This window comes from Mesoplodon bidens (genome assembly GCF_964165515.1).
Source record: "Mesoplodon bidens genome assembly, chromosome: 4".
Taxonomy (NCBI): Eukaryota; Metazoa; Chordata; class Mammalia; order Artiodactyla; family Ziphiidae; genus Mesoplodon; species Mesoplodon bidens.
The window spans coordinates 137804074-137823573 of record NC_138160.1 but is presented as its reverse complement, the minus strand read 5'-3'; the positions used below and the strand labels follow the sequence as shown (position 1 = coordinate 137823573).

The window sequence follows — 19500 nt, the reverse complement described above, 5'->3', positions numbered from 1 at the left end:
CAGGACTATGGACGGATTCGCAGCCTTTGTTTTTTCCCCCTCTTATTGAAAACTGGAACTTAGGCTCCAGTCTTCTGGCATATCTTCTTTGATACTGTGATTTATAAGAATAAATACATTTCTTTGGTCTTTGTCTAGTTTCTGATACCGAGCTCTTAAAATCCTTGGAATTTTCATAAGTGATAAGAGCACTAGGAGGATCTTTTGTTCCAATATTTGATCTTTGACCCTAGTTCCTGACACAGGGCCACTGAAACCCTTGACACTTCTTGGGTGATAGGAGTGTCATTTTTTCTAATGAGGCAACTTTGGGTGGGCTCCTGGATAGCTTCTGGATGGGGGCGGATCATTGGAAAGACCAAGCTGTGATTAGAAGGTTGGAATTTTTAAGCAACCCCTCCCCAGGCACTCCCCCACCCCCGCCATTTTCTTGAGATGAGAGAAGGGTTGAAAATGGAGCTAATGATAGATTAGGCTTAGGTGATGAAGCATCCATTAAAATCCCAATAGTATGGGGTTCAGAGAGCTTCTAGGTCGGTGAACACATCCAGAAACCGGGAGGGTGCTACACCCCAACTCCAGAAGGACAGACGCTCCTGTGCTCAGGACCCTCCCAGGCCTTGACCGCTGTATCTCATCTGGCATTCATCTGTATCCTTTAATAAACTAATACACATAAGTGTTTCCCTGAGTTCTGTGAGCTGCTCTAGCAAATGATCGAATCCAAGGGGTAGGAGGTCACGGGAACCTCCAGGTAGAACAGAAGTTGTGACTTGCAATTGCTATCTGAAGCGGAGTCAGTCTGGTGGTACTGAGCCCCTAACCTGTGGGATCTGATGTTATTCCAGATTGTGTCAGAATTGAATTAAATTGTAGGACAAGCAGCCGGTGTCACAGAGAACTGCTTGGTGGGAGAAAACCTCCACACATTTGGTGTCAGAAGTTAAGTGCTCTGTATGAGTAGTAAAGAAGACCCACAGGATAAAAGACTGGGTTTTTCTAGTACATACGTTGATCTGACTTGCTCTTAAGGCTGAATCCAAGAGGAGCTACTACTAATTTTAGGAGTTCATCCATTTAATGACATGTTCTAGAATCTTGCCAGGACTATGGACAGATTTACAGCGTCTGTCTTTCCCCCCTTTTTGAAAACTGGAACCTAGGTTCCAGTCTTCTGGAATATCTTCTATCCATGTGATTTCTCCAGATTACTAGCAGTGACCAACTTGCATATTTTCAATACTGGGAATGTAATAGTTGCTAGGTCAGGAGTCATGAAATGATTTTTTTTTTTTTTTTTTTTTTTGCGCTACGCCGGCCTCTCACTGTCGTGGCCTCTCCCGTTGCGGAGCACGGGCTCCGGACGCGCAGGCTCACCGGCCATGGCTCACGGACCTAGCCGCTCCGCGGTATGTGGGATCTTCCCGGACCGGGGCACGAACCCGTGTCCCCTGCATCGGCAGGCGGACTCTCAACCACTGCGCCACCAGGGAAGCCCTGATTTTTTTTTATTTGGAAGGATGTCATAATATTAGAAACATTCTTAAAACAAAATTTATATTGCTGCCACACTCAAACAATACAGGTCCACAAATAAGTTCCTGATCTTTTCGCAAAAAGCTGCCTTTCTCATCTGAATTAATGTTAACTCCACTTCATTTTCTCAGGCCGGAATGCCAAGAGCCATCCTCATCTTCCTCTCTTACATCCTCTATCCAGTCTGTCAGGAAACCCTGTTGGCTCTATCTTCAAGCTCTGTCTAGGATTCAACACCTCAGCATTCTCACGGCCCCCTTCATCACGCACCTGGACAACCAGGTCCCTCTGTCCTTACTCCCCTTCTCCAGTAGCCTAGTCTTCACACAGCAGCTAGAGGGATCCTGGCATTTCTCTGCTTAAAACCCCACAGTGGCTCCCCAGTTCACTTGGAATAAAAAGCCAAAGTCCTACAGAGCCCAACACCAACTGGCCTGCTTACCCCTAACTTGCTCTCCCTTTGCTTACTCTGTCTCAGCCACACTACCCTCATTGCTATTCCTTGAACCCACCTCAGGGCCTTTGCACTAGCTGTTCTCTCTGCGTATAAAGCTCTTCTTCTGGATACTTTCATTACCCTTTCAAATATTTTCTCAAATGTCACCTTTCTCAGTGAGGCCTTCCCTGGCCAACCTATTTAAACCCTGCCCCTCACCCACACACTGCCAGTTTCCCTTTACTCTGCTCAATTTTTTCAGTGGCACTCACTTACCAACTCCCAACATATTTATTATGCTTACTGTTTCCCTTCTGTCTCTCCCCACTAGAATGTCAGTTCCTTGAGGGGAGGCATATTTGGCTGTTTGATTCCTTGCTGTATCCTAAGTCCCTGGAACAGGGCCATGTGCCTGGCCCTTAGTAGGTGCTCAACAAACATTTGTGGAATGAATGAATGAACTTGAACTATTTTCATGGAATATTCTTATCCTGCAGATACCTGAACATAGTGATAAGCATAGTATGCATATTTTGCATTATGATATTTTATCATCATAAAATAGTATCATGTTTCTAAATACTTTCAAAATTATAACCACTTTTTAAAACGTACTTAGACTTTTTGCATGCTTGTTATAATAAAGCAAACAACAGAGGTGTGTAAAGAAAAAGTTAATATCGTCCCACCTCCACTAATCCCTTCCTGCTGAAGGGAACTACTTTTAAATTTAGTGGATATCTTTCCAAATATTTTCTCCATACCCACATATATATGTAACAGATACAGATGTCACAGTTCAAAGACAAGTATGACTGAACTGTAACTTTATTTTGTATAACACAAGGCAGTTTCTATTTTTAGGCCTCATTGCCTCTGATAGCAGAAAAACTGAATCTGGTTAACTCAGGATAAATGTTAGCACTTTATGATTTGCTTATTTATTAATGATCAGTTATAGTTTAATTCTAGTGAACTCTTTTCTCCCTTCACCTTTACAAAATTACCAGGCTTTTAAAAATTATTGTAAAAGAAGTATATATTCATTACAGAAAAATAGTAAATCACAAATAAGCAAAATTTAAAAATAACCATATGTAAAGCCAGCAGCCAGAAATAATGTTTGTTCTGTTCACATATATACATATTTGAGATCCTATTATAATTAGCTTTTATTGCTTTATATATTGTAAACATTTTTCCATGTCAGAAAATATACCTCTATGGCATTTTTAATGACTGTGTGATCTCCCATGATACAAATGTACCATAATTATTGTCCCTGTTTTTGTACATTTGGTTTCCAACTTTTTACTTTTACGAAATTACTTGTAGCTAAATGTCTGAGCATATTCCTAATTATTTCCTCAGGATAAAATCCTGAAACTGTTGTCAAAAGGTGCAGTCACTGCTGAAGGCTTTTGATGCATGTGAGACCTACAGAAAGGTGTCACTGCTTTGACTCCAGCAAGCAGGAGGGTCCTTTTCTTTGCACCCTGCCAGCACCATCTTAAGTCTTCCCTATTATCTTGTTGTTCGATGTTTTCTTGGATATTTTCACAAATGTATTTTTTCCAACATATATTTTTCAGATGATACTTATTTTGGATTCATTTTAGAAGCTAGATACTCTTTTATAATTTAATGGGCTCCTCCTAACCTTTTCAAGTATTCTTTGTACTGATTTTAGTCCAAAGTCAGATAGATACAAAAGTCAGTTTGTATATTTGCTATTTGTCACATGTTCTTTTATCCTGGAATGTATTTTAGAATTCTGACCCATAAGGAAAGAGCCATATTCATTTTCTCCTTTTATCTTATTGTACCTCTTAGCAACTTCTGACCCACTCATCTGTGCACCTCTGACTGTGCACCTCTCCTTCCAACACTCTTCCCCCTTGACTCCCATGCCACCACACTCTCCTGGGTGCCCTCCTCCCTCTCTGACCACTCCTTCTCAGCCTTCCTGACAAGCTTCTTCCTCCTCCCTCTTATTCTGTACCCAACACTTTCTCTTTAGATGATCCTGTTACCAAACTCAGGTCTGGCTGCTCACTGCTCAAAAATCAGTACTCAAGAGAGACAAATGTTGGTAGAAAGGAAAGTTACTTTTAATCCGCTTGCCGGCAATCTGGGGAGATGGTGGACTCAGTTTCCTCCCAAAGCCATCTCTGAAGATTCTGCTCAGCCATGAAAGTTTTTAAAGGGAAAAAAGGAAGTAATCTCAGTTAACCACTGAAACAGGGGGTCAGAATCGGCGACTTCCCACTGTGTGCATGTTTGTCGACTTCCTGTGATTTTTCTTTAGGTGCTATCTTGTTCACACAGTTTGTTCGCGAGGTTACTGAAGGGGAAGCTAGGGAAGAGATCTGGTCATCGGTTACTTATTCTTCACTTCTACTTCTTTGATCTACAGAAAGAACCCACATGTTAGGCAAGGTATTATGCGATCAAAAGATTTGAAAGGTGTGCTAGGGCCAGAGATGAGTAGAGCATGGGGATGCCAGGTTTAACTTTAGTGTCAAGACAAAAGGGGCCTCCCGCAGAGAGCTCTTTCCTGCAAAGAGCTCTTTCCTGCCAAAAGTTGCTTACAATCCCACAGAAGTCACGTGGCTTCCATTATCAACTCTGTGTCAGAGACACCCAAATAAGCCCCCCAGGTCCCTTCTCCTCCGTCTTCCAGGCCCATATATCCAGCTCTGTGCTTGATATCTTAACTTGGTCCCCTCACAGATAGCTCTAATTCAAGTGTCCAAAACTGAACTCACAGTATTCCTCCCAGCTCCTCTCCCAGTATTTCCCTTCTCAGTGAGTAGCTCCCTTATCCAGCCAAATGCTTGTACCAGAAATCCAAGTCCTCCACAAAGTTCCCACATCCAATCAATTAGCACACCCCTCAAAGTTCATCTCCCAATTATTTCATGACTATGCGCTTCTCTCTGTCTCTTCCCAACCTGGGCCAGTCAGTACAGCTCATACTGTGACCATAGGAATTGGGTCACACAGGACTCAAGCCTGGCCAGCCAGCTCCTTCCTGAGATTTGCTGAATTCAGAGTAAGTTTCTCTCAGGTAGCAAAGCTGAAGCATGAATGGCGATAGTTTCAGATTTTCTACTTAAAGGACAAAAGTCTTGGAGGACACTTGCTCAAGATTTGTTGGCCCTGCTCAGCCTTCTGACCTTCTGACATGAGTTGATGCTAGGAGCAATCTGAAGCCACTTGATGTTTCCCTTTGGGAGAAACAGATTTTTCAGTCTGTTGCCCATGTAGGTTTTCCATTATCCATGAAGTGCAGTACACTTAACCAGAATGACTTAGTTATACCAGTTTTTCCTGGACACATTACACCCTTTAAATCTGCAGGTACGAGTTTTATTTTATTTCATTTTATTTCAGTTATGCCACTTACTGCAGAATTTCCTTTAGCAAGTTACTAACCCTCTCTGTGCCTTAGTTTTCTCATGAATACAGTGGGGATGATAACACTACCTAACATTATTCAATTATCATGAGCATTCAATGAGATCGTGCATGTCAAGTTCTTCAAACTATGCCCAACGTATATAGTAAGTGCTCAGTAAATGTCGGTTACTATTCTTACGATTAATTCAGAAAAGTTTCAGGCTAGTACTTCTTTCCTTTTTTTTTCTGTTTCATTTGTTCTATTCTCATCTTAGGAATACCAATTTTGTATATGTTGGGACTCATTTGACTATCTTCCAACTCCCTCATTTTTATGTCTTTGTTTCTTTGCCATTTTTCATGTTTTATGAATAGTTTTTTAGTTATGCTTATTCTATTTTTGATGTTTCTAATGTTCGCAGGCAAATATCAGGTTAATACAATTTAGTTAATACTAAATTGTATTAACCTGATAACTAAAACTCTAACATTGTACACCTGTTTTTTGGTTTTTTTTTTTTTTTGCATCTTTCCAAAGTGTATGGTTTAGTGGTTTTTGGTATACTGGCAGAGTTATACAACCATCACCACTAATCCAGAACACTTTCATCACCTTTGAAAGAAACCCCATGTCCATTAGCAGTCGCTCCCCATTTCTGCCTCCCTCACCCCTGGCAACCATTGATCTACTTTACATCTCTACCAGTTGGCCTGTTCTGGACATTTCATATGAATGGCATCAGACATTATGTGTCTGGCTTCTTTCACTTAGCATAGTTTTTAAGGTTCATCCATGTTATAGTATGTATTAGCACTTCGTTCCTTTTTGTGGCTGAATAACATTCCACTGTATGTATGTGGTTTATTCAGTCGTTGGTTCATGGATATTTAACTTGTTTCCACTGTGTAGTATCTGTTTTTCCCAGTGTGATATAAGGAATGAATAAAGAGACTGGACCACAGCCTCCACATAAAAGCCTACAGAATCCCCAGATGAAGAAAGGTATTTGGGAGGAATTTCTGTTTTCTGGAAAGCAGTGGATACGGGCCAGTGCCCTCCTAGATGTGGGGAAATCCCAATTTTAAATGATCTGTTATCCCTACTCTTAGTATGCACATAATCATCACACCATGTTTCTTCTGTGTCAGGTGGAGACACAGTCCTGACTATAGGCATGTTCTGACTTTCCCCTTGTCTTCTCACTCACTCTGTCCTTGGCCTGGTTGGTTTTCCTTCCTGAAATGCCCTGTGCCTATAGGTCTCTCTTCATGTGTGATTTATTAGTCATTATACCATTTTCTAAAATCTGCTCCCTTCAGCACTTCCAGGAGGTGAGGGTGGACTTTCTGGAACACTGAAGACAGATAACCCCCACTCCCTTTTTTATGTTCCTTGTGGCTAAAAGTAAATAAATAAATAATTGGGTGTGGGGGCCCAGAGTTGCACTGCAAATATGGAACTGAAGAGAATGTGACAAGCCCAGACATCTCCAGAGCTAAGGTGTAAAGCTGAAAACTGTGTAGATGCTGTAAGGAATCTGAGTGAAACTCAGAATATTAAGCAGAGACTTAGGATGAAGGCAGGGTGGTGGATGGAGGACACTTGGGAATTTCAGTTCAATCATGGGATGAAAGCTATTTAAGTACACTTAAAATCATAGCACTTTCTTGCTTCATTTCACAATGAAGGATGAACTTACTATCTTGTGTCTGGTCTTCCCTTATTTCATCCTAGTATTATTTTAATTATGTTAATTTGGGGCATTCCTTCCCAACTAGATTATGAGCTTCTGAAAGGAAGAGACCCTGTTTACCTTATCATACTCATATATTCCTGAATTTGTTCGATTCAATAAACATTTACCTGCCAGCTCAGATTCTGGCTCCTCTAATTTCAGTGGACTCAGGAGATTCGATTTCCTTTCCCAAGGCTCAGATTGTAAAATCTGTCCTTCATTCCTGGCAAGGCATTCATGAGGATCAAATGAAACCAAGACTGTGAGAACCCTTTTAAAACTGAAAAGAGCTATGTAAATATTTATTGTGTTTAGAAGTTTCCAGATAGCAATCAGAAAGTGTCAGGGTGCTAGTAGCTTTGAGCTTTCAGGGGAGAACCCCTCAATGTCCTCTCCATCTGAGAACAGAGAAAGCCCTCAGCATCCCCTCCCTTAGGAAGCTGCTTCTGTTTCTCACCTGGCCTCTCCCTTTTTCAGGGCTCTCAAAGTGTTATCATGTTATAGAGAAAACCAGTCTGCTTTTAAACACCTTTCTTTAACAATATTATAAGCTCTAATTGTCACTGGGTTGGTGGGTTGGTGGGTTGGTTGGTTGGTTGGTTGGTTTTAAATCTGAATTTGCATTTAAATCAGAAGCATTTTTCTCAGGTCAGTATTCCCTTAGACCAGCTCCATCAGCAGGGGTTGTCCAGTGAATATTTGAAACCTCAGATACTGATGCCAGGAAGCTGAGGTTTTCCTGTACGGGCATCCACTGGTGGGGTGTGATGGGGAGAGGGGTGGAGAGGGAGAAAGAGTAGTCAAGTGAGAACACTCTGAAATAAAAGTGTCTTTTGCCTTCAGGATGTATCAGTTCACAGGGAGAGAGGAGACTGGTTCTCAAGAAAGAACAAAGAAGCTTACAAGTAAAACACTGAAGACATGCAGAAGTGCTGGTTTAAAGAATAAAGAAGTGTTTAGAGGGATGTAAACTTAAATTAGGAATACTTCCCGAGGGTAGATGGCACACCAGCGAGGTCTTGAAGGGAACCAGGAGAGAGGAACTCCTGGTTTAGGTGTCATAAATCCTCCCTTACTTCAAGTAGAACCAAGCTCAAATAGGAATATTTCTAATCCTTATCATCTAAGCTGGGCCTCGTGCCAGGAGCTTGGATGCTTGTCCTGATTGCAGAGACCAGGTTTCACACACCCCCATCAAATCCTTTAAAGCATTTCCTTGTGCAAGAGCAGTTGAAAAGTACTTTGGGGAAAACAATTACAACTGTTACCCCCCCAACCAAAATTACAACCTTTTCATAATTCCTTTATCTTTTTTGAAATGGGTTTTAAACCAGAACAACTATTTTTAATTGTTAGAAACATTTTAAATAATTGTCAGTAATAGTCTTTATTAATCATAAAAAGAGAAACACATACATTAGCCTTTGAAAGTACCATCTCTGATATTAGGCCCTTTTAGTATTTAAAAAAAAAACAGCAGAAAAGAGCAAGCAAAAGCATGTGAGGGACAATAACATAACTGGACCGAACAAAACAAAGAGGCTGAGAAGGGAGACAGAATGAAAGAGAAATATTTAAGTTGGGGATGGAAGTCAGTGAAGGAGGTCTAAGTAATTAATAGGACGAGAAATATAGATATCTATATGCTAAAACAGGCAAGAGAGAGCGATCAAAATTCTGAGTCATGAGAAGCAAGAAGAACTACAATCCTGCAGCCTGTGGAACAAAAACCACATTGACAGAAAGACAAGATGAAAAGCCAGAGGGCTATGTACCAGATGAAGGAACAAGATAAAACCCCAGAAAAACAACTAAATGAAGTGGAGATAGTCAACATTCCAGAAAAAGAATTCAGAATAATGATAGTGAAGATGATCCAGGACCTCAGAAAAAGATTGGAGGCAAAGATCGAGAAGATGCAAGAAATGTTTAACAAAGATGTAGAAGAATTAAAGAACAAACAAACAGAGATGAACAATACAATAACTGAAATGAAAAATACACTAGAAGGGATCAATAGCAGAATAACTGAGGCAGAAGAACGGATAAGTGACCTGGAAGACATAATGGTGGAATTCACTGCTGCAGAACAGAATGAAGAAAACAGAATGAAAAGAAATGAAGACAGCCTAAGAGACCTCTGGGACAACATTAAATGCAACAACATTCGCATTATAGGGGTCCCAGAAGGAGAAAGAGGAAGGACCCGAGAAAATATTTGAAGAGATTATAGTTGAAAACTTCTCTAACATGGGAAAGGAAATAGCCACCCAAGTCCAGGAAGCGCAGCAAGTCCCATACAGGATAAACCCAAGGAGAAACACGCCAAGACACATAGTAATCAAATTGGCAAAAATTAAAGACAAAGAAAAATTATTGAAAGCAGCAAGGGAAAAACGAAAAATAACATACAACGGAACTCCCATAAGGTTAACAGCTGATTTCTCAGCAGAAACTCTACCAGTCAGAAGGGAGTGGCATGATATACTTAAAGTGATGAAAGGGAAGACCCTACAACCAAGATTACTCTACCCAGCAACGATCTCGTTCAGATTCGATGGAGAAATCAAAAGCTTTCCAGACAAGCAAAAGCTAAGAGAATTCAGCACTAGCTCTACAACAAACCAGCTCTACAACAAATGCTAAAGGAACTTCTCTAAGTGGGAAAAACAAGAGAAGAAAAGGACCTACAAAAACAAACCCAAAACAATTAAGAAAATGGTAATAGGAACATACATATCGATAATTACCTTAAACATGAATGGATTAAAAGCTCCAACCAAAAGACACAGGCTTGCTGAATGGATACAAAAACAAGACCCATATATATGCTGTCTACAAGAGACCCACTTCAGACCTAGGGACACATACAGACTGAAACTGAGGGGATGGAAAAAGATATTCCATGCAAATGGAAATCAAAAGAAAGCTGGAGTAGCAATACTCATATCAGATAAAATAGACTTTAAAATAAAGAATGTTACAAGAGACAAGGAAGGACATTACATAATGATCAGGGGATCAGTCCAAGGAGAAGATATAACAATTATAAATAAATATGCACCCAACATAGAATCACCTCAATACATAAGGCAACTGCTAACAGCTCTAAAAGAGGAAATCGACAGTAACACAATAACTGGGGGACTTTAACACCTCACTTACACCAATGCACAGATCGTACAAAATGAAAATAAATAAGGAAACACAAGCTTTAAATGACACAATAGACCAGATAGATTTAACTGATATTTATAGGACATTCCATCCAAAAACAGCAGATTACACTTTCTTCTCAAGTGTGCACAGAACATTCTCCAGGATAGCTCACATCTTGGGTCACAAATCAAGCCTCAGTAAATTTAAGAAAATTGAAGTCCTATCCAGCGTCTTTTCTGACCACGACACTATGAGATTAGAAATGAATTACAGGGAAAAAAACGTAAAAAACACAAACACATGGAGGCTAAACAATACGTTACTAAATAACCAAGAGATTGCTGAAGAAATCAAAGAGGAAACCAAAAAATACCTAGAGACAAATGAGAATGAAAATACGACAATCCAAAACCTACGGGATGCAGCAAAAGCAGTTCTAAGAGGGAAGTTTATAGCAATACAAGCCTACCTCAAGAAACAAGAAAAATCTCAAACAATATAACCTTACACCTAAAGGAACTAGAGAAAGAAGAACAAACAAAACCCAAAGTTAGCAGAAGGAAAGAAGAAGTCATAAAGACCAGAGCAGAAATAAATGAAATAGAAACAAAGAAAACAATAGCAAAGATCAATAAAACTAAACCTGGTTCTTTGAGAAGATACATAAAATTGATAAACCATTAGCCAGACTCATCAAGAAAAAGAGGGAGAGGACTCAAATCAATAAAATTAGAAATGAAAAAGGAGAAGTTACAAGACACCGCAGAAATACAAAGCATCCTAAGACACTACTACAAGCAACTTTATGCCAATAAAATGGACAACATGGAAGAAATGGACAAATTCTTAGAAAGGTATAACCTTCCAAGACTGAACCAGGAAGAAATAGAAAATATTAACAGACCAATTGCAAGTAATGAAATTGAAACTGTGATTAAAAATCTTTCAACAAGGGCTCCCCTGGTGGCGCAGTGGTTGAGAGTCCGCCTGCCGATGCAGGGGACACGGGTTTGTGCCCTGGTCCGGGAGGATCCCGCATGCTGTGGAGCGGCTGGGCCTGTGAACCATGGCTGCTGAGCCTGCGCGTCCGAGGCCTGTGCTCTGCAACGGGAGAGGCCACAGCAGTGGGAGGCCCGCGTACCACAAAAAAAAAAAAAAGAAAAGAAAAATCTTCCAACAAACAAAAGTCCAGGACCACATGGCTTCACAGGTGAGTTCTATCAAACATTAAGAGAAGAGCTAACACCCATCCTTCTCAAACTCTTCCAAAAAGTTGCAGAGGAAGGAACACTCCCAAACTCATTCTATGAGGCCACCACCACCCTGATACCAAAACCAGACAAAGATACTACAAAAAAAGAAAATTACAGACCAATATCACTGATGAATATAGATGCAAAAATCCTCAACAGAATACTAGCAAACAGAATCCAACAACATATTAAAAGGATCATACACCATGATCAAGTGGGATTTATCCCGGGGATGCAAGGATTCTTCAATATACACAAATCAATCAATGTGATACACCATATTAACAAATTGAAGAAGAAAAACCATATGATCATCTCAATAGATGCAGAAAAAGCTTTTGACAAAATTCAACACCCATTTATGATAAAAACTCTCCAGAAAGTGGTCATAGAGGGAACCTACCTCAACATAATAAAGGCCATATACGACAAACCCACAGAAAAAATCATTCTCAATGGTGAAAAACTGAAAGCATTTCCTTTAAGATCAGGAAAGAGACAAGGGTGTCCACTCTCACCACTATTATTCAACATAGTTTTGGAAGTCCTAGCCACAGCAATCAGAGAAAAAAAGAAATAAAAGGAATACAAATTGGAAAAGAAGAAGTAAAACTGTCACTGTTTGCAGATGACATGATACTATACATAGAGAATCCTAAAGATGCCACCAGAAAACTACTAGAGCTAATCAATGAATTTGGTAAAGTAGTAGGATACAAAATTAATGCACAGAAATCTCTTGCATTCCTATATACTAATGATGAAAAATCTGAAAGAGAAATTAAGGAAAGACTCCCATTTACCACTGCAACAAAAAGAATAAGATACCTAAGAATAAACCTACCCAGGGAGACAAAAGACCTCTATGCAGAAAACTCTAAGACACTGATGAAAGAAATTAAAGATGATACCAACAGATGGAGAGATATACCATGTTCTTGGATTGGAAGAATCAGTATTGTGAAAATGACTATACTATCCAAAGCAATCTACAGATTCAATGCAATCCCTATCAAATTACCAATGGCATTTTTTACAGAACTAGGACAAAAAATCTTAAAATTTGTATGGAGACACAAAAGACTCTGAATAGCCAAAGCAGTCTTGAGGGGAAAAAAGCAGAGCTAGAGGAATCAGACTCCCTGACTTCATACTATATTACAAAGCTACAGTAATGAAGACAATATGGTACTGGCACAAAGACAGAAATATAGATCAATGGAACGAGATAGAAAGCCCAGAGATAAACCCATGCACCTATGGTCAACTAGTCTGACAAAGGAGGCAAGGATATACAATGGAGAAAAGACAGTCTCTTCAATAAGTGGTGTTGGGAAAACTGGACAGCTACATGTAAAAGAATGAAATTAAAACACTCCCTAACACCATACACAAAAATAAACTCAAAATGGATTCGAGACCTAAATGTAAGACCGGACACTATAAAACTCTTAGAGGAAAACATAGGAAGAACACTCTTTGACATACATCACAGCAACATCTTTTTTGAACCATCTCCTAGAGTAATGGAAATAAAAACAAAAATAAACAAATGGGACCTAATGAAACTTAAAAGCTTTTGCACAGCAAAGGAAACCATAAACAAAATGAAAAGACAACCCTCAGAATGGGGGAAAATATTTGCAAACGAATCAACGGACAAAGTATTGATCTCCAAAATATATAAACAGCTCATACAGCTCAATATTAAAAAAACGAACAACCCAATCCAAAAATGGGCAGAAGACCTAAATAGACATTTCTCCAAAGAAGACATACAGATGGCCATGAAGCACATGAAAAGCTGCTCAACATCACTAATTATTAGAGAAATGCAAATAAAAACTACAATGAGGTATCACCTCACACCAGTTAGAATGGGCATCATCAGAAAATCTACAAACAACAAATGCTGGAGAGGGTGTGGAGGAAAGGGAACCCCCTTGCACTGTTGGTGGGAATGTAAATTGATACAGCCACTATGGAGAACAGTATGGAGGTTCCTTGAAAAACTAAAAATAGAACTATCATACGACCCAGCAATCCCACTACTGGGCATATACCCTGAGAAGACCATAATTCAAAAAGACACATGCACTCCAATATTCATTGCAGCACTATTTACAATAGCCAGCTCATGGAAGCAACCTAAATTCCCATTGACAGATGACTGGATAAAGAAGATGTGGTAGATATATACAATGGAATATTACTCAGCCATAAAAAGGAATGAAATTGGGTCATTTGTAGAGACGTGGATGGATCTAGAGACTGTCATATAGAGTGAAGTAAGTCAGAAAGAGAAAAAGAAATACTGTATATTAACGCATATATGTGGAACCCAGAAAAATGGTACAGATGAAATGGTTTGCAGGGAAGCAATTGAGACACAGATGTAGAGAACGAACGTACAGACACCAAGGGGGGAAAGCAGCAGGGGCTGTGGTTGAGGTGTGATGAATTGGGAAATTGGGATTGACATGTATACACTGATGTGTAAAAAATGGATGACTAATAAGAACCTGCTGTATAAAAAAAAAATTCTGAGTCATGAGGAAATATACACTAGCACTCAGGAAATCATAGCATTTCCACCTTGAAACTATTACAACCATATTTGAACCATTCTAATACATTTTTTAATACTAAAAAAAATACCATCTCTGATCTTTTGCTAGGTGTGTGATTCACTGTTTTCCACCTTGTTTTGGGACAAAGGTGTGGTTCTCACATGCCCTATCCCCCACCCCCAAACCAATATCAGACTCCTCCAGAATAATGGAAGAACAGAAATTAAAGGTAATCCAACACCCCTAGCAAACACTCATTAGGTATCATCTGGAAACTGTTCATGGCAAAAAGTTAAAAAATTTTTTAAGGAGCCACCAGGTTCTTGGAGTTAATCCACTCCTTCCTCTGCCTGCCACCTCCCAGTTATCTCACTGCTGTGTGGCAATCACCTCTGCATTGTGTCATGCACTGATTCACTCCTGGTAACTGTTCAAGGACTGAGCTTTTCAGATGATTGCTGCTTTTAAATAAATCAGACCCATTTGAGGTCACGTCTTGGGGAATATTAAACTTGCATTCTGACATGCCTTCTTGAGTGGGCGAAAAATAATTGGAATTTCAGTAGAGAATTGGGTGTGATGTATGAAATGGAACGCATTACTCAGCTGCAACCCAGAGCGAGGAGATTTCAAGTAAAACATTTGATCTACTTTTTTTTTCTGGGCTTTGTCAGTACCTGAAAAACCAGAGGCAGTTTGCTCCAGGGAAGAGATCGGGGATGGCTGGTCTGAGGAGCACAGAGACTCCAGATTCATCTCCCCTCCCTCAGCTTGGGGTGCCACTTCTTCCTCCTCCACCCACCAAAGTCCTCAGAAGTCCTCTATTACCAGCTCAGATGTCACTCCCTCCTTGAAACCTTAGTAGCTGTCAGTGCTGATTCTTCTTTGCCGTGCATTGGAATTCATTGTGGTACAGCTGTCCCTAGTCTCACTCCTTTCCTCATCCCTCAGTTCCACCTCACCCCCAGCAGTATCTCGAGAGACTCCGGTGGAGTGTGAGCAGCCACAGAAGAAATCAAAGTTTAAGTGAAGCCCTTTAGCATGGAAATCCTCCCAGGGAGGCTGTGGAATTGAAACTAAGAAAGGTAGAAAAGAAAAATACAAAAGGTTGAAGATTTAACCTGATAAATTTTGAGAAAAAGAAGAAATGTGGTGTAGTGGATGAGGCAGGACTTTGGGCTCAAATCTGAATGAAATTTATAGATTCCACTCAACCAAATCCCTAGAGAAGAGATAGCCAAGAAACGTTAGAAACTTGGTTGCAGATTGTACAGGCTTGAACAAAGAGGGCCAAGTTTGTGGGTTAATGGAAAATAGAATAGGCATTCCAAGAATAATACATGGTGTTCCCATTTAAAAAGTAAGGAAGTGCCATCTGAAAAGTATGGGAAAGTGCAAGTTTAGGTCTGTGTAGAGCGACGCCATGCATGGCATAGCCATTATGTTCACACTCAAGGTCCTCGTGCCTTGGATTCAACTGCCAGCTCCACCACAAAACTCTGTGCCGTGGGCAATTATTTAACCTCTCAATGCCTAAGTTCCCCCCACCTGCCAAATGGGAAATGAATAATGGCCACCCCATGGTACTCTTGTAAGGACTGAAGGAGTTGCCAGCAATGGTGCCTGGCACATAGTGAGTACCAATATCATGTTACTTTATTATTATAAAATTTGAAAGATCTACTTGGTGATTTATTTGGAACAAATAAAGAAACCTCAGGAATAACCTTATCAAGTCCTCCACAGATGATGAAACACAGTGTCATTATATGACCTTTATAAGCCACTTGAAATGCATTTTATTACCTACTAGTCTCTTTGGGTCATTTTAAAATGGGCTTTTATGTATTTAAATCTTGTCTTCCAGTATGACTCTTGAATGCAGGAACTTCTGCCTTAACCTTACATGACACTAACAATGTGAGGCACATATAGCAGAGCTTAATAATACCTGTTTCTTTAAAATACAAAATTTCAAATGTACCCCAATGACAATCATTTACACATTAGCAATGACTCATTTATTTATTTATTTATTTATTTATTCATTTATTTATTTATTTTAATGCCACTTTGGAAGACCCAGATGGCCCTGGCAGAAAGGTCTGGATGAGTAAGTGTTAACAAAGGGAGAGGAGGCCCCAGAAGGAATTGTGACCTGGGCAGCAGGTCTCGCTGGGTCTTGGTAGTCAGAGGGAAGAAGACGTGTTTACTGAAAAAGTTTGATGAAAGCAAACAGAAGGTATACCAAGGACAATGGCCCATAATTTTCAACTGCCCCTCTCTGTCCAGCTACAGCAGACTCCACTTCATGTGTGATTCCACAAATGTGGAGCCCCTGTCCTCGCGCTGCTCACAGCCCATTGAAGAAACAGACAGGTCGACAGCCTCACAACACAACCCAGGCCATGGAGGGAGGCCCTGCAAAGCCCCAGAGCTCAGAACTCAACCTGAAGCTTTGACCAGGAGGTGACATTTGTCCTTCTTGTTAATCAAACATTAAGGGAACCGCTGGGAACAGCAGGGAGGCAGGGAAGATCGAGTCACTTCACTAAACCATCCATTTGTGAGCCATTTCTAAGTAACCAATTTTCTGCCGGGGGGTGGGGAAGGGGAAATGAGAAGAAAAACCAAGTCCAGTGGTCCTAATTCTGAGGGGATGAATAGACTTGGCCTACGTGGGACAGAAAGTGTGCTTCGATGGAAAAGGCAAGACTGTCCTTTGGGATGTAAAGAATTGGGGGCAAGGGGAGGCAGAGGGGGCTTGGGGATGTAGGCTCTGGAGGAGTGAAGTAGGAAGTGAGTTCCTGTCCTCCCAGTGGGCTCTCCCTCACTGAGCGGATCACTTGCAGAGACTGGAGTGACTACACGAAGGAGAGACTGGAGTTCTGTTCAACAGCTGGATAGGGCTGGTGACTGTCCCTTTGCCACTGAGCTACAGGTGGCAGTGGGACAGCATATATCCCAGAGGTTTGGTATGCCAAGGTCCAGGAGGACTGAGGAGTCAAGTGGACACAGCAGGAGCAGGGTTTGTGCCACCTTGCCAATCCACTGAAATACACTGCCCTCCAGATGAGGGAACCCTTCAGGGGCTGCGGGGTGTGAAGCCAGCGATGAAAATTGAGGGGAGCAGAAGGAGACTGAACTAGGTGTCCCCCCTTCCTCCCAGCAGCAGTGCCCACATCCTGTCCAGCCTAGATCCATCCATCAGATTGAGGACCTTCAAAGTAAAGGGACAGGGCGTGCAACCAGTTGAGTTGCCAGATGAAATACTGGACAACCAGTTAAATCTGAACATCACACAAGGAATAATTGTTTTTGCATAAGACATACTTACACTAAAAAAAGACAAACAAGGAATAATTGCTATTGTATGAGACATACTTACACTAAAAAATGACAAACGGAATAATTACTGCATGAGACATACTTACACTAAAAAAGACTATTCCTTGTTTATCTGAAATTCAAATTTAACTGGGTGTCCTTTTTTAAAAAAATTTGTTTTGCTAAATCTGGCATTTCTAGTAACAGGACAACATGCTAAGTGAACCTCAACATTTTGAGGATGGTATTAAAGTAGTAGGGTCTTGTCATGTCTTGGCAAAGGTGGGAGCTTCCACAAATGGTGCTGACTTCTCCAGGCTCTGGGATTTGGTTACTAACTCCCAGGTGACAGTTCCCTCTCTAAGCACTGGGCCCCTCTTCCCTCTGGGAGCTGTGAGACAAAAAGAGAAAAGAACTATTCTACACAGCCTAGTTTGATTGGCCAGCCAAAGCAATAGGCAATAGCTCAGGGGTTTCAAACTGCGGGTCACAACTCCTACAGGTTGTGAACCCAGGTCATGCCAGCATTTTGAGTAGGGGGTAGGGTTGGTTAGGGGAGGCAATCAGAGTGTACTGCCTGCAGTTTATCTCAAAAAAATCTTCTGTGTCTGTGAGTCACTGTGCATGTACATAGTTAATGATGTTTCTTACTGTGGTCATGGTCCAAAATGTTTGAAAGGTACTGATATGATGTTGAGACTTGCAGGGCATTATTGTGAAAACTGTATTGGATCAACAGCCAGGATGATTTGGTTTCACACTCACAGGATAGGGTAAGCTTTGCCTTGTTCTGGAAAAATCACCCTCTGGAACCACCTTATCTTTTCATGGAATCTGCAGTCTCTGCATATAGATGGCCAATCCTTCATTTAAATCACTTAGAGTTCCCAGTGTTGTTCATTTTGCTGTAATCACTTACTAAAAGCGTACATTGGAATCATATATTGTTGTACCCAATCTTAGGCATTAAATATAAGTGTTAATGTGGAACTAAAGGCACTGTCCAAATGGCCATAGTGGTTTTTCACATTTGTTTTATTTCCTCCTCTAAAGGGAAGGCTTTTCGACTTTGAAATCCATGGAGATTACTTAGGATAATTCCCCAAAGCTACCCTAAATTGTTTTGAAAGAGTCATAATTTCTCTCATGCAAAGAATATATGATGCTTTTACTTAGAAAGAGGAAGAAAAAATGTTTGCAGTTTCACTTTGAAATTTTTAAAAATTCCTATAACAATTAGCTCTTGATTCAGAAATTATAAATAAAGCTATTTTATCATCCACTGTTACTAAAACATTGTGTCCTGTGATGTTTTAGTCTTTATTGTTCCAGGGATTTAATTTTTATCTTGAGCTCTTTCGTAGGAAAAGAGCTTATAAATCTTAAGTATCAATACTTATTGTCCTGTACCAATTGCTCCAACCTCTGTTCCTCCAAATTTTACATTTATGTGTGGATGAAATGGATTTGCCATGCTTTTTTCAGTGGACAATACTGGTTGGCCATGGAATGTACAGGCTTCGGAAGCAGATACACCGGGATTTGAAACTAATTCTAACACACAGGAACACTGTGATTTTGACAGGCACATAAGGCCTTGGAGCCTCAACATCCTTAAATGTAAGATGGGAAAAACCAAAGTACCTAACCTGTAGAGCTGTTGTGGGTTTATATGAGAGAATAAATATAAAGCCTGGCAGGGGAGAGACAATGCTATACATTCACCAAATTCCATTTCTGTTTCCTCTTTATGAACTTGACACCACATTTTCAACCTCCCTTGTAGTTAGTTTGGGGCCATGTGACTGGGCTGTGGTGTGGGCTATTTCTAGGCCTGGCTACCTAACCTGGCTACTGTGGGGGCACATGTTTTAGCTCATGTGGCTACGAGACAAAGGAAGATTGCCCAACCCACATAAGACTTTATATAAGCAAGAAATCAACCTTTCTTTGTAAAGTCATTAAGATTTTGGGGTTTATTTGTTACTGCAGCATTGACTAGCCTACTCTGACTAATACACTTGAGATATATAGAGAGATATAGACTAGATAGATAGATAGTAAACAGCTAGTAAACTTTA

The 19500-nt window shown here is 40.4% G+C and overlaps 1 protein-coding gene across 1 annotated transcript in view; it reads right to left on the bottom strand.

Moving 5' to 3' along the window:
* MGAT1 (alpha-1,3-mannosyl-glycoprotein 2-beta-N-acetylglucosaminyltransferase) overlaps positions 1-19500 on the bottom strand; it is a 76676-nt gene that overhangs the window by 20286 nt on the left and 36890 nt on the right. The gene's annotated exons all lie outside the window — the stretch shown is intronic.